Source organism: Macrobrachium nipponense, chromosome 21 (assembly GCF_015104395.2).
Source record: "Macrobrachium nipponense isolate FS-2020 chromosome 21, ASM1510439v2, whole genome shotgun sequence".
Classification (NCBI taxonomy): Eukaryota; Metazoa; Arthropoda; class Malacostraca; order Decapoda; family Palaemonidae; genus Macrobrachium; species Macrobrachium nipponense.
In genome coordinates this window covers 6,185,825-6,202,361 of record NC_087212.1, presented here as the reverse complement: position 1 = coordinate 6,202,361, position 16,537 = coordinate 6,185,825, and the positions used below count along the sequence as shown (strand labels likewise).

Here is a 16,537-nt window from a genome sequence, read left to right as displayed (position 1 = left end):
TTTGGAACCCCTACCTAGTGTTGTTCTCCGACGCGTCTTCCACGGGGTGGGGAGCAACACTAGGGGGGAAGGAGGTGTCAGGCACCTGGAGAGGGGAACAGGTGTCCTGGCACATAAATCTCAAGGAACTTGCAGCAATTCATCTTGCGCTCCAGTTCTTTCAGGAAGAAGTCTCCAACAAAGTGGTGCAGATCAACTCGGACAACACCACAGCCCTGGCATACCTCAGGAAACAGGGAGGAACCCACTCTCGGTCTCTGTTCATCCTTGCGAAGGAAATCCTGTTATGGGCGAGGTCACACAACGTCACTATCCTGACAAGGTTCGTATCAGGAGTGGAAAACGTACGAGCAGACCTTCTCAGTCGGCAAGGTCAACTGCTGCCGACGGAATGGACCCTCCATCAGGACGTATGCCAGAGGCTGTGGAAGTTGTGGGGATGTCCTCTCGTGGACATATTCGCAACTTCCAGAACAAGGAGACTTCCGCTGTACTGCTCACCGGTTCTGGACCCAGGAGCAGTGGCAGTAGACGCCCTTCTTTGGGACTGGTCGGGACTAGACTTATACGCCTTTCCCCCGTTCAAGATCCTAGGGGAGGTAATGAGGAAATTCGCGGCATCAGAGGGAGCGAAGATGACCCTCATCGCCCCCTTCTGGCCGGCGACCGACTGGTTCACAGAGGTAATGTCCTTCCTGATAGACTTTCCGAGGACTCTGCTCCTAAGGAAAGATCTACTCAAACAGCCCCACTTCGAGAGGTACCACAAAAACCTCCCCGCTCTGAGTCTGACTGCGTTCAGACTATCCAGAAGTTGGCCAGAGCAAGGGGTTTTTCAAGATCTGTGGCAAAGGCGATCGCCACTGCAAGGAGACCTTCCTCTATTGCTGTGTACCAATCCAAGTGGGCTGTTTTCAGAAGTTGGTGCAGGAAGAAGGGCATTTCCTCCACCTCAACCTCTGTGAGCCAGATAGCGGACTTCCTTCTTTACTTGAGGGAGGAAGTGGAATTAGCGGTGCCTACGATAAAGGGCTACAGGAGCGTGCTTTCCGTAGTCTTCAGGCATAGAGGACTGGACTTGGCAAATAACAGAGACCTTCATGATCTCCTCAGATCTTTTGAGACTTCGAAGGTTCCTCAGCCTAAAGTACCATCTTGGAACTTAGACTTGGTTCTTAAGTTCCTTATGTCAAGCCAGTTCGAACCGCTCCACTCCGCTTCGCTTAAGAACCTAACGAGAAAGGCCCTTTTCCTAACTGCTCTGGCGACGGCGAAGAGAGTTAGCAAGATCCAGGTTATAAGCAAACATATTGGGTTTAAGGACCACAGTGCTGTATGTTCTTTGAGCCCTATGTTCTTAGCAAAGAACGAAAACCCTTCCAACCCTTGGCCGAAGACGTTTGAAATCAAGGGTTTGACAGAGATCGTGGGACGTGAACCAGAGAGAGTCCTGTGCCCTGCCAGGGCTCTCAAATTCTATTTAGAAAGAACTAAGGACTGCAGAGGCCCTTCTGATAACTTGTGGTGCTCTGTGAAGAAACCAGATCTTCCCATGTTGAAGAACGCACTGGCGTTCTTCTTGAGGAACACTATTAAAGAAGCCCATGCCACATGCAGTGATAGTGGCATGAAGCTTCTAAAAGTGAACGCCCTCGAGGTGAGGGCTGTCGCGACCTCGGTAGCTTTTCACAAAAATATGGCACTCAGTGACATTTTGAGTGCCACATATTGGCGAAGCAATTCGGTGTTCGCTTCACACTACCTGCTGGAGGTGAAAGCAACATACGAACATTGCTACTCGCTAGGACCATACGTTGCTGCAGACACTGTTTTGGGGGCAGGAGGTAGCACTCATCCTATCCTTTAGTGGTTAGGTGAGTTTTTAATATTGTGTGTTTTTTGGTTGTGGGGTCGACCGCCTGGGGTGGATCTCCCTTCCTTTAGTCTAGTCTAGTGGGATACCTTTGGTAGACTAGGCCAGGTGGTTGTTATTACTTCGTTGCCCTCATTGTATGGTCAATGGTCTTGTCACATCGTGGTCACGCCCCCGTTGACAGATCATTTGGAGTGCACCAGCTATATAGGTCTCTACCTCGCTGGCAACTCTAGTAAAGCAGAAGCAGACTTGGGTGACAGTAATCACGAAGTCAGCTATGCTAACAGGTAAGGAACCATGATATCAATTATCTGCATGTATATGTTTCCTAAATCTTCTATTCTGTCTCGTCCCACCACCAAAGGTGGGATTCAGCTATATATATATCTGACAGGTAAGTTTCATGAACAAAATGATATTGTAATGATACAATAAAGTTTGTTCATACTTACCGGGCAGGTATATATATTCAAAGTACCCACCCACCTCCCCTCAGGAGACAGTGGAAATAAAAAATATGAATAGAAAATGGGAATGGTTCCTGATCCCCGCCTGCCAGCGGCGGGAATGGGTACTAATCACCTGACTCCCACTACGTGTGTCGTAAGTTTTTAAAATTCTGTCGGACTTTGGAAAATACAGCTATATATATATCTGCCAGGTAAGTATGAACAAACTTTATTGTATCATTACAATATCATTTAGAGTAAATACATTAACATATTCACCTGTTCCCTGTATTCCTTATAACAAAAATCCAAAATGACCCTCATTTGACCATGTCTGTTATTAAATGTGGTATTGGTAAGGAATTTATTAGTAGTATTTGATATTCCTTGGCACCATTACTTGGAGTTGAGAATGAATCTCATTCTGATTTATTTTGGTGCAGACACAGGAAATGGATTTGGATGCTGTCAATTTGTTTTAGACTGGAGAACTTTAATTTACTTTTAATTGAATGTGTGATAAGATAGAGAGAGGCTTTTGTTTTTAGAAGGTTAAAGAAAAATTATGCAAGTTTGAGGGAGTAACATTTGATTATAATTGTAAAATATTAGCTTAAAACATTATACGGTATATTGGACAATTTCTGGTGTCATGTCACTCCATATCACAAAATGCACAAATGCTCGGCCTATTTTTAGAAGTTGATGTCTTCTTGGATTCTTGTTCAGAAACTTAAAAATTATTTGAATATGCATAAGCTATTCCAGATTGTAACATAGCACAAGGTAAAGATAAGTAAATCTCTTTTAGCTATAAAATTTGTAAAATATGAATGCAGCATGTAAGAGCAGTTTTGTCCTGTAAAAATAAATTGTCAGTACATTTTACATGCAAGAGAAAGGTAACTATTTTTACTGCAGTTTAAATGATAGGAAACTATTACTATACGAAGGACACAGATTGCTGAGACCAAGGAAAATAAATTATGTCAAGAATTCCAGATACCAAAGAAAAATTCCCCATTTGGTTTACAAATTTCTTGATAGAATATGGCTTTAGTTAATTCAGACATGAGTTAGTGTTTATGTTTTGGTGTTTTTTCAGGTGTATTAAATTCTTCAGACGATTTACATAGTGGAGAAGATGTATATGAAGCCATTGGAAGTTTGCTGGAAGATGCAGTTGGAGTGGAGAGAGAAGGAGAAATACGGTGAGTTGCTCATGTCAGATACTAGTTTTACAAGTCAAGTGTTTATTTATTATTGTAAGGTTGGTAAAGTTCGAACAAACGAATTTTGATTTGGTTATTAAACAGGGATTTGACTACCCTTTTATGCTTCCCATAAAGGAAGTGATATTCAGTTGTCTGTCAATAATTAGTGCAGTTCACTTTTTGGAGGTATGGTTACCCAGCTTTGCAGCTTTTCATTATATTTTTTCATGAAATGTTAGTGATAAATTAGGGAATTTACTGTTAAGGAAAAGTTGTGTTGGACAGTTTTTCAACCCATCTTTTGTATGGCTTCCACACGTTTTGCAAACAGGACATCCCTTTATAGGCTTTGTGGTCACTCAGCAGAACTAAATGTGTTGTCCTATTCTAAATGCATTACTACCAAACTGAAGCCTTTGTCATGCACAGTATACTGAGGCAAGATCCATAGTGTTAATTCCCATTTTATGTGGAACCACATATTTAAGGAGCAAGATAATTGTTGGAAAAATTATTATTGATTTTTTACCTGTAGGGGATTAGTGCCATCAGTGCACCTCACATGCTGCATTGTAGGCATTATGTAAGTGTTTTTTTTACAGTCCTGTTTGGCCCTAGCTGCAACCCCTTTCATTTCTTTTACAGTACCTCCATTCCCCTATTATTCTTCTTATTCTTACTCTCCATCTTCCCATAACCATTGTTTCATTGTCCAAATGTAAGGATGTCCTCCTGTTACACCTTGAAAACCCTCTACTCTAAGTTTCCTTTTCAGCACTGAATGACCTTATAGGTCCTAGCACTTGGCTCTTGGCCTAAATTTAAAATTCTATTCCTTTACTGTTGATTTTTTTATCACAGTGTTCCTTATTTTCCTAGGATTTTGTATGGCAAGAAAGTCTGTAAATTAACATGGCGAGATAGATATCAGACCACAATATGATAAATGAGATGTCAGTGATAAAGTGCTTGACTTATTATGATTTCTTTGTTAGCAGCCATGCCAATATCACTTTATTATAGTCAGTGGGTAATGACGTGCTTGTAAAAATATGTACTACAACTGCATTCCTAAAGACTGATTTAGAGCCCTGTCAAAATTTTAAATGATCTATAAAATAATTTTAAATCACTTCAAGAAAGAATATGAAGTTCAAAATTGAGAATTGAGAATTCTTTATTATTTGGCTAAGTTGCTTAATAGATTAAGCTAATTTCAAAGTATTTTGTCTTTTACAGGAAATTGTGTGACATGTTTGTACCAAATGTATCCATATCAAATGGTACCACCAGCGCTACTGCAGGAAATCGAATATTGGATGCCCCTGTTCAGTTGTCAGAAATGGCAGCCAATATGGAGCAGGAAGAAGAAGCTATAAAATCAGTGTGGTCAAAGGATCGAGATGAAGCTCTTGTAAGTTTGTTTTTTTTCTTTCTTTTTTCTAGGCTATTTTGTAGGGAGTAATTTGTAATCAGTTCTTTGACATACAACTGTTGCCATCATTCCGCATTATAGTAGTCACCACTTTAATAGTGCTCATTGCTCATCTCATAATTTTCCCTCACATTGTGTAATTGCTTTAACTATCTTGTTCCATTTTCAAGTCTTATTTAAGAACAAATCCTTTTGACAAACCCTATTTGAGTCTATCCATGTGGCTCAGTAGTGTTGTTAAACTTATTTACAATTTATTGATGATTGCATGGTGGTGGTTTGAAAAAATCAGTAATTTTAGAGAATTGCCAATGTTGCATGCCATCGTCAACTTGACATCTCATTCTAGATAGATGTGCAATATATAGCTAGTACAAGTAAAATCTCTAGTAACAAATTGACTTGTGATTATTTTTTACAGAAAGTTGACCAGCGAAAGCTAGATAAAGCTGAAGCAAAACTGAAAGAAAAGAAAGAGAAACGAACAAACTTGGATAAGAAAGATCAACCAGCCATTATCATAGATATGGCTACAGCATCCCAGGTAAGCATCTCTCTGTAATAGCACTGCAATCTGTTGGATTTCAGTTTCTTTACATTAACACAATTCATTAAGTTACGAAAACCCTATTTGCCAGCTGAGTAAGGGATAGACCATTCAGAAAGAATATCTTGTAAATGTAGTCAGACTCCATTGTTTTGTTCATGTTCTTGAAATGGTATTTATCACATTATCACTTTTACTCTGTTCAATTTTGAATTATATTTTCACCATTTTATAAGTTTTTTTTATTTTAGCTGAAATTATTGCTCACGTTTGGAAATATGGTTTACATAATGTTTGTATGTTTGAAAATTATGAAAGCGTAGCAGTGTATTTTTGCAATGCCCAAGACTTTTTATACATAATGCAAATCTGGATTTGAGTTGGCAGATACTTAGATTTTATGTCTTCTGATGGGGAAACAAAATTTCAAGTTTTCAAGCACCAGAAAGTATTGTTACACTTCAGCCCTTTTGCAAATGAATTATCATGGGTCATTTTGTAGTATGGGAGGTACTCTGGAAGTTGATTTTGCAGTAAAGGAAAAGGAATGTAAGCTTCATGTTGCTAATGGTCTTACACATTGTGGAACTCTCCTGAAGCTTCCTTATTTGCCTAGTCTTTAAAAGACCAGGATGTTTCTTTTTAGAAAAAGGGCTCTTAACCGATTAAATTTTGCAGTACTATAAGAAGAGACTGTATTTCACCATTTATGTGGCAAATTATTTTTGTTAAGAAAAAATAGGCTGATTTCATAATAGGTTTACAGAAAATTCTGTTTGACAATTTTTAGAACTATGTAAAGATTAACATATCTAACTGGTTTTAGAATATTAAAAACCTTGCATGTTGACAGTATTTTCAGCTTTTAATATGAAGTATGCAACCTACTTCTTATATATGGGCATCTTTGAAGTGCAAGCTACTTTGTTGTTGAAGCTGTTAAAGGTATGAGTGGGGAGTACAAGGAGAAACCTTTTTACTCACTTGACTCAACCACACTTTTTCCTCAGCTGCTGTGAAGTTAACAGATGGCTGTTTTGCAGCATAAACTACGTTGCTGAGATTTAGTGTTTTACCTTGGGAGAATTTTGTATGGTTAATTGTTGCAGAATGATATGTAGCATACATGTTTTTTAGTCTGCGGTTGCGACTGAGTGTAGGTCGCATTTAATGAGAATAGGTCCTGTGTGGTAGGATCATGTCTTCCATGATGTTGATCTACATGTGTTTATGCCAGTTGCAATGGATGGGATTGTTCCAAATCTACTATTAAAAGTTAGGAATGGCTGGGAAGCTTTTGAATTAATATCTTATTTCCATGTAGTGTTGAAAGCTAAAATTATTAGTTACGTGAACCATATATCTGACTTGCATGTCAAAAAGAAAATGTTAGATAACATCATGGAACCTTTGCAATTAACAATACATTTATATTTCTTGTAGATAGCTGTCTATCTCTGGTGAATACTCTAACTAATGGGACAATAGTATGGATACAAAATGACAATAGACATTTTTGTGAGGTCTGAATTCATATCAGAACCTGAGTGCTTAGCTTAATCAATGAAATTAAAATTGTAAATATAGACCAGTTATTCAGCTTCTTACTGGCATATTGTGATATGCGAATGTAATTTGTTTCAGGTTGTCAGTAAAAAGGAAAGAGTCTTAGATGCTAAAGGTGGCTGCAACACTAAAGACATCAGAATAGAAAGTTTCGATGTAGCATTTGGCGAAAGGTATGTATGTATAAAGCAAAACTTTTAAACTTGTTCAGTTTTCGTTTAAAGGATTGGTGTATATGAAATTACATTTTTAAACAAGGTTAATGATACTAAAGTTTTTGTATGATACTCTAGGTGGTTTTGTATGCATTATGTATCAGTAGCCACAAGTGTTTGTACTGGTGAATTGAAGCCTTTATGAAAGATATTACTAGATTAAAAGTTTTTTAGATTACCCTATTCTCATGCCCCATTTAATGTAATCACTGCTGACACTGTGTACTGGGGCTGTTTAATACAGTTTCTGATACTGTAATAATTTGGAAAAATGTCACAAACTATTAAAACCAAGGAAACTAAGCTGCAAAATTTAATTTTTTAATCAATGATGGCTTGTATGAGATTCATGGTTATAAATAACCATTCCATTGATTTCTATTTTAAGACTTGCATTGGGTGACCCTAAGAATATATTTTTATAAATATGGGATGAATTGCTTTATAGATTAACTTATTGAGTCTACTTAGTCACTTTTCCAAGCTCGTAAGGTTTCAACCAAAGATCTTGTTCATAACTGAGAGGTGAAAATTGATGCAAAGGAAAATGAAAGGAGTTAGCCATTTAATTTTGAAAGGACAATATTGAACAAATGAAAAGTAAAAGGCAGACGGTGATGCAGCAAAGAACTTGCAGTGTTTACTTAAATGTGCCACGCAAAAGACATCGTAAGTGGGACCTCCTACAAGGAGTGATGGGTGGAAATTTTGAATCAAAGTAATGTTACAGAATCTGGACTACACTTTGCACTGCAGTGGCTAATCCTTGGGGTTCATAATTGTTGATAGAATTCATATCTCCTATATCAAAAGATGTGAAGTAACAAAACCATTGTTTTATATTTGTGTGAAGAGCAAAGCCATTACTAGTGTATTTATGTGAACCATAAATATCTTGTTTTGTTAATTAGGTATAACTACTCAGTTTTCTATGACACTGAATACAGAAATTTCTTCAAATTATTTCAGGATCTTAAAGTGCTTTGTTGAGCATTGTTGATGTCTTTGTTATTAAGGCAGCTGTTGTAATTTTTATTTACTCATGATTTATGAGTAGTCTGTGCTTTAATTTGAATAGCCATTGTTACTTTTATCTGTTTTTCCCACTTTTCAGGTTCTTATTCAGAATGCCACCATATCTTTGGCTTTTGGAAGACGATATGCACTGGTTGGTAGGAATGGTTTGGGGAAAACGACATTATTGAGAATGATATCCAGGTAAATATTTAATTTGCATGTTGTGTGTTCATTTACAGTGAGGTTCTTGAAAAATATCTCAAGTTATATAGCTCCTTCAGAACAAAAATGTGTAAGCTTTAAATCTAGAAAGAAATATTAGAGGAATATTATTCAATGATTCAATTGATAGGACAATAGTGTCAAGTAATATGAAAGTGCAAATTGAAATAATCACGGTGTTATCAACTAATGAAGAAAATTATTGATTAGCATTTGTGAAGCTCTTAAAATCCACCACAGCACAGTGTGAATGCTACATATGATTCAGAACAGCCTTGTGAGAGCTTAATGGTATGGGTTAAGGAAGGAAAGATAGTAATCTTTTAAAAATACTATATAATTAACATTATACATTTTCAATATGATTCACCAGTTTAACCAGACCATTGACTTCAAAATTTAGTTCTCAAGTGGAGGGCCAGGCACGGATGCCGTTATTAGTAGTACTATATTGGGGAATTTTTTTACATGAACGTGACCTTTGAAAGAAATTGCATATAGCATTCATGAATTTGAAGCTTTCATTTTAATTATGTGAGTCAAATGTGCTCTTTATGATTATATATATATATATATATTATATATATATATATATATATATATATATATATATATATATATATATATATATAATATATATATATATATATATATATATATATATATATATATATTTTATATTTGAAAATACTGAGATTGATTTACCATGTTAATGGATGCAATTTTTCTTTCAGCCGATCGTTACGCAATCCCCTCCCAGTCATGTGTCCGTCTTACATGTTGAACAAGAAGTGACAGGTGATGACACAATAGCCTTGGAAAGCGTACTGGAATGTGATGTTCAGCGTAACACACTGCTTAAGAAAGAAAAGGAAATTCAAGCGAGAATGGCACAGGGGTAATGACCTTTGTTGTTTACTTAAATAAAAACACAAAGTACAATATAAAGAAGAAATGATGATGGGAATTTTCACTTTTTACTTACATAGGTATTTATAAATAAATCTCTTGGACGTGCACCAGGTAAATGACTCAACCTCTTTCTTTTATGTGGTAATTGATGATTTTTTAAGTATGCTGGAAAAATACTGATGCAGAAGCAAAATTGAATCTGCAAATGTACTGGCTAGTTAATTGTAGAAAATGAAGACAGGTAATGAGGGTAAAAGATAGAAATTATTGTAATGATTTTATATGTCAATGCTAGATGTAGTATATTCTTTGCTCTTCTGCTTAAAGAATTTTTGTAATTATCATTCTCAGTCTGTAAAATTAGTTCTTTTTTTTGAAGATTTATAGAAAGTTTATGGTTTTGTGGTACGTTTTATTATTTAAGATCCTGCGCTCCAGTCTTTTGGATAATGAGATTGATTGAATGACTCCTTTTCAACAGAGATCCCGACGAAACGTTGTCATCTCAGTTATCGGAGGTATATGCAGAGTTGCAAGCCATTGAAGCAGACAAAGCTCCGGCTAAAGCAAGTGTCATTCTTAGTGGTCTTGGGTTTAATCCTGAAATGCAGACAAGAAAGACAAAAGAATTTTCTGGTGGTTGGAGAATGAGAATAGCATTAGCCAGAGCACTGTTCTCCCAGTAAGTTCAACTCAATATGTTACCTATTTCCTCATAAGTGACTTACCAAACAATTACATTAGCTGTGTGCTTTCTTACGCATACAGCTAATGTAATTGTTTGGTAAGTATATGTGAAACCTTATTTTATCATTAAAATATCATTTTCACATAAGTGACTTACCAAACAATTACATTAGCTGTATGCTTAAGAAAGTGTACAGCTAATGTAATTGTTTGGTAAGAGTATGTGAAACGTTATTTCATCATTAAAATATCATTTTTTGAAAAAAGATTTACAGTATGTATTTTGCAATTTTTAATTTTTATCTTGTTATACTTTTTTGTATTCTTAAATATTTACTATCTTGTAATCTTTACCATGGCAGGTTTTTAGGATATTCATAAATTAAGTTCATTATGACCCTATCATTCTGGTCATTATTGAGCTTCTTTCACATTTATCTTTTGGAAAATTTGTAATTAATTCTCTCTGTGTAGAAGAAAGATTAAATTCAAAATTTTTTTTCCAGAAACCTGATTTATTGTTACTTGATGAACCTACGAACCTGTTGGATATGAAAGCCATTATTTGGTTAGAGAATTACCTCATGGGGTGGCCAACGACATTGTTAGTGGTCTCTCACGATCGTCACTTTCTGGATATTGTGCCAACTGATATATTGCACCTTCACACTCAGACCATAGACACTTATAAGTAAGATGTATTGCTCATTTTATATTTTATTTTTTTTGTACAAAATATGAAAAATGTATAATAGAATCTGTTCATCACTTATTTAAATGTATGCTATGCTCTAAGAAAGAATTATAGAGTGTATTCAAGTGTAGTAACTGGGTATATAATATTTTTTCAGGGGTAATTATGAAAACTTCGTTCGACCAAGAATGAACGTCAGAAGAACCAGCAGAGAGAATACGAAGCCCAGGCTCAGTTCAGAGCCCATGTGCAGAGTTCATAGACAAATTCCGTTACAATGCTAAGCGTGCGTCTTTAGTCCAGTCGAAAATTAAGATGTTAGAAAAGCTGTAAGTATATTCAGTATTTATTTTGAAAGGAAATATTAATATTGCAGAGTAATAGAATTGTGTCTTTAATTTTGGTAAGGTCTTGTTTTTATAATGTTCACCACTTTTTCCTTCTTCATCTTACAGACCTGAACTTAAACCTGTAGAGAAGGAAACTGGGGTAGTTTTACGTTTCCCCGAGGCTGAAAAACTGAATACGCCGTATTGCAGTGGATGAGGTGCAGTTTGAATACAAGAAAGGCACTGTAATTTTCTCAGGCGTTGTCAATCTATCTGCTGCCATGAACTCTAGAATATGTATTGTGAGTATACCTTCATTGCTTTTAGTCAGAAAGATATAGGTCCCATTTTAAATGAATGGTTCAGAGTTCAGATTAGAATGCTAGATTAGGTATTCATCTAATGAAATTAGTGTTGGGGTATTCTTATTCAGTGGCATATTTTATGGTGGAGATCATGATTGGGTAGAATTGCTGCATTGCAGAATTCAGTCTTGTAACAGGGAACTTTTTTTTTTTTTAAAGCTTGAGAGCCTTATCTGCTAGTAAATAAAGTTTTGCATGTCTCCCTCCTATGTGAGCCCCCTCATACACAAGTTAACCACCACTATCATGATTATTAGATATTGAAAACTTTGTCTTCTTGTATACTGAGCAACTCAGGTGAGAAACATCGTAATTGAGTTGTGGTTTGCATTTGTAAAATTAAATTTAAATTAAGTAGTTTAAAAATCACTTTCAAATATTCATGGCGTTCATTCTTAAACTTTCTAAATATTCATGTCATTTATTATTTAACTTATATTCACAGGTTGGTGAAAATGGCACAGGTAAAACTACGCTATTAAAGATTCTTTTAGGAGAATTGAGTCCTACCAAAGGTCATAGAGTCTGCAATAGGTAAGATTTGTCGTCACCATTATCATTAACTGTCATGCATGAAATTTGCACAGTTATTTTTATGTACCCATTCCAGCATGAATTGCCATCTTATGCAGTGCTTTTATCACTGTCCCTTTTCTGTGAATTTCTTTGCCTACCTACTAAAACCATCTCATTGTTTGAGATTTCACTCTGTTTTCATGCTGGATGCTACACCTCTCTTATACTTATTCATTTGTAATATCTCCCCACCTCTGCTCCTCCAGCTGTTTAATCTCGGCAATTTTATAGTTGTGCATCTTCAAAAATTGAGTGTCTTTTGTGTATCAGTTACTCATTACAAAACCAGCAGGATATTTTATATTCAGCTTTGAAAGGCAGTTATAATTTAAGTTACAAGAAAAAATTAACACCAATCATTCATAATTGTAAATGATATTTAAGGATGTTTCACTATCTTTTTTTATACTTGATTCCTTTTATGAAAAGTGATGGCATTTTTAGGTAACAGAATATTTTAAAAGATGGATTCTTAAGGTAAGAAATTAGCTGGACCTATTTGATAGCGCCCTTGCAGCTGATGCAACTAGGTTATCTTCCTTCCCTGTTGCCATCTTTGCACAAGTTACTACCCTGTGTCTTACATCAAAATGCCACAATTTTTTTTATTACTGTGTGTTTATAAGCTCTTTATGTAAAAATTTTAAGTTTTGGTGAAAGTTCTCTGTATCTGCCTTGACATTTATCATACTCATGTTACCCACTTTATTTGTTTACTGTATATTTATAATTAAATATTGTGATCTCTTTTCATTTTCAGGTCGTTACGTATAGGATATTTCACACAGCATCATGTGGATCAGCTAGATATGAGAGTATGTCCTGTAGAGCTACTACAAAATAAGTACAGAGGTGAGCAACTGACCTGTCACTCTACAAAAATATTAAATCTTTTAAAATGGTAATATTAAATCTTTTAAAATATGTCAAGTTTATGTATAACTTTGGTTGACCATTGTAAAATAAAAGTTGCATTAAATGTATTTTGTATTTTTATGGAAATTGTGCAACAGTCTATCATTATCAAACAGATTTAATTATACATTGCAATGTTCTTACTCAAAAGAGCTTCTGTAGTTATGAGATACAATTTTCTATGTTAATTTTACTTGTAGATCCAAAAGGGTGAAAATATGAGTAATGGAGATGCCTTAGGTTAAACCTATCCCAATATGTCCCAAACTTTTTTGGATAAGGGAGATGTCTTATGTTAGGCTACCCCTAACCGGAGCACAACTTTTGCAGTTTCTGAAGACTACTCTGTGCTAATGTGCAGTGCGTCAGTAACTTATAGAATCCACAGAAGCTGGATCACTACAATACTGAAATATTGACAATTTTTAATTAATTAATGCATATTTTACTACTTAAAATACGTTCATAAATACTGCAGGTAAGACAGCTAAATTTTTCACATGAGACAATTGTCACCATACATAAGCTACATATTTTCCCATGTTGGCGTGAATCAAGTATTTATCAAAGTAATTTGCATGTTTTGCACAAAAAGACTGAAGAGGCAATGTATGTGAAGATTAGAAACAATGTTCATTGTTGTGTAGGTAATTGTAACCATGAAAACTGTTAGGCCATTATACTTTAAACAAAAACAAACATGTATTTACTTTGCTAAACTTTCCTAACCATCCCCATTTTTTCTTATGTACATTGTATGTAAACAATCACTGACTAAAGAAAATAGTGCACACACGTATTCCTTAATTCTGTAAATTATTATTGATGCAAGTAAAATATGCGTTTAAAACCTCTTCAGCACCCTTCATATTTAAACTTTTCTTCTTCTTAGGTAAAACCGGTTGAAGAGTATCGTCGGCAACTGGGTTCATTTGGAATCAGTGGAGATTTAGCCCTTCAGCAGTTGGCAAGTCTTTCTGGTGGGCAGAAGTCTCGGGTAGCTTTCTCTTTAATGTGTATGGGGAATCCAAACTTCTTTATTCTTGATGAGCCTACCAATCATCTTGACATAGAAACCATAGAGGCTCTAGGAGAAGCTATTCAAAAGTTTAAGGTAAGGTTTAGTATTGATAATGACTCTTGTTTTTGGTGCCTTATATTCTTTATCTCATGAATTAAAAATCTATAGGAATGTTGTAAAGCACATAAATTGTCATATCATAGTGGCCTTTTCACCATTATTTTGTTTTCACAAAAATACGTAGTATAGGTTTCACCAGCCTACACCATTGTTTGATTGTTGAAAGAAATTTGTATTAGGCTCAGAGGTCTGGTAAAACTAATCTTTCATCTTTATCCTAATCCTAAACAAATTTTACCTCATATAATAAAATTTTCAGCAGTATACAGGACAGCACTAATATCGTTCTTTTATCAGTTTACAAATAGTTATTAAATTGATGCTTTTTATCAATTTGAAATACTATTTCATAAAATACCATTGGGTCTTATGTAGGTATATCTTAGTCTGGGAGCTGGAATTGTTTGTTGAAACTCGGTAAGAAAATCTTTACTTGGTGGTAAGAATTTGAATGGGGAGAAACAACAATTTCTTACCATCACCAAGCACTTTTCCTTTAGCCTCTGTCAGGAGAGACATCTAGCTGTGCTCCCTCTGATGGCCGAGTTTGAACTTTGTGTTTTTTTAAGTGTTTGTTCATTTTACGAGGGATAAGTAGTATATGAAATACATGTGTGAAATTGCTTAGTCCCTTATGCTGAAGGAAGTCCTGTATGATTGCTGGTGAGAGAGAGAGAGAGAGTCTTCCCGCATGTAACTTCCTACTGTCAGTTTACTGTACCTTGTTACCAAGTTCCAAACAGCTGAAATCAGCTCCCAATGAGGGATGCTCTATCATAAAAGGCTATGGTTTGTATACCAGAGAATACAAATTATGTACTTAAAAAAACTCAAGTTTGTTGTCATGTCATTTGGATTACGTCAATACAAAAGCTTGTTGCCATCCTTTGTGCCCAAGAACATGCTCATGATTTGATTTATTTTCAGGGAGGTGTAGTGTTGGTATCTCACGACGAACGCCTCATCCGCATGGTCTGTACAGAACTTTGGGTCTGCGGTGACAAGAAAGTTAGATGCATGGAAGGTGGCTTCGATGAATATAGAACACTAGTAGAAAAAGAAATACAAGCTACTTTATAGAATTGCTTTTGTTAGGTTTATGTCTATTACACCAAATTTTTGTTTTTATTGCAAAAAATATGTACAATAATTTTTTACATTTTAAGATACTGTAAAGATTATTGTATTAGGTATTTATATACATGCATTTTAATTTCAGTAAACACTTGACATGGATAATAAACCTCTTTAGGTTGTTCATGCAAAATGCAAATGAGAATTCCAAGTATGGTGTGTGAAGGTGAGTGACTAGTTAATGAGTACATTATAGCCATTCGGTACAAGAGTATATCATTCCAGAGATGCACGACTGCTATGCACTGGTCAAATATGGTTTATGCCTCTTTGAGTGTTTACTGCAATGAGTTAAGTGATATGTAAAGATACACATCCATCATGGCATACGTATTTGGAAAATGGCATTGTATGAGAATGCAAATATATACCGCTTTTTTTACTTTAAGAGTGTTTATAAATTTACGGCTTAAGTACTGTTACGTATTTAATACTTCAGCAGGTGCACATTAATAAAATATACTAAACTCTAATTTCTTTGTTATCCTAAGAAGGCAGTATTTTGCTGGTAGTTCAGTTAAACAAAAAATTAGGACTTATAGTCTTGAGCAAGTATTTAAGCAATCATATAATATTCTATCATTACCAATAGAAGATAAAAACAATATTTACTGCTTGTATTCTGTCATGTTCTATCATAGATAAAGCAGTTATCATTAGCAATCTTGCATTGCGAGGAAGGGTATCCAGATTGTAACAAATATACAGATTAATGCACCTACCCATTATCCAGGGAGTGTGTGGGTGTGTGCAGTATATCCAAACTGCAAAACAACAGGTAAGACAATATTATTAATTTAGGATACAATTCACTCATCTAAGTGATTATTAAATAACATAGTCCTTTTGCAATACTGTACTGTATGTGATAGGCTTAGATTTAACACAAGTTTACCTGAAATTATTAAAATCATAGTAATAGTATGCAAAAACTGAAAAAAATTGGCTAAATTTTGACACCAAAATATGAATCAATTGCATGTACAGGAAGTACATGTAGTATAATGATTAGCAATGTTCACCTTTATAAGACATCGTGATATATTTATTAGAAAATACCACATTTTAAAAGTAATTTGTAGATCCGAGTCTGATGTAATGTGGGCTGAGCAAGGTTATTGAAATTTGGTTATAAGGTTTTTAACAAAGTGCTTACAGGCACTGCGTGCATATGGTTGGTTACCTTGTAAATTATCTTAAATAATAATAAAATGACATTGATTAAAGATTTGTCAATTTGCTT

General features: G+C 35.2%; 1 pseudogene; it reads left to right on the top strand.

Annotated features, from left to right (window-relative positions):
• Positions 1 to 286: 286 nt before the first annotated feature.
• Positions 287 to 15,278, top strand: LOC135197658 (ATP-binding cassette sub-family F member 3-like; annotated as a pseudogene).
• Positions 15,279 to 16,537: the final 1,259 nt, after the last annotated feature.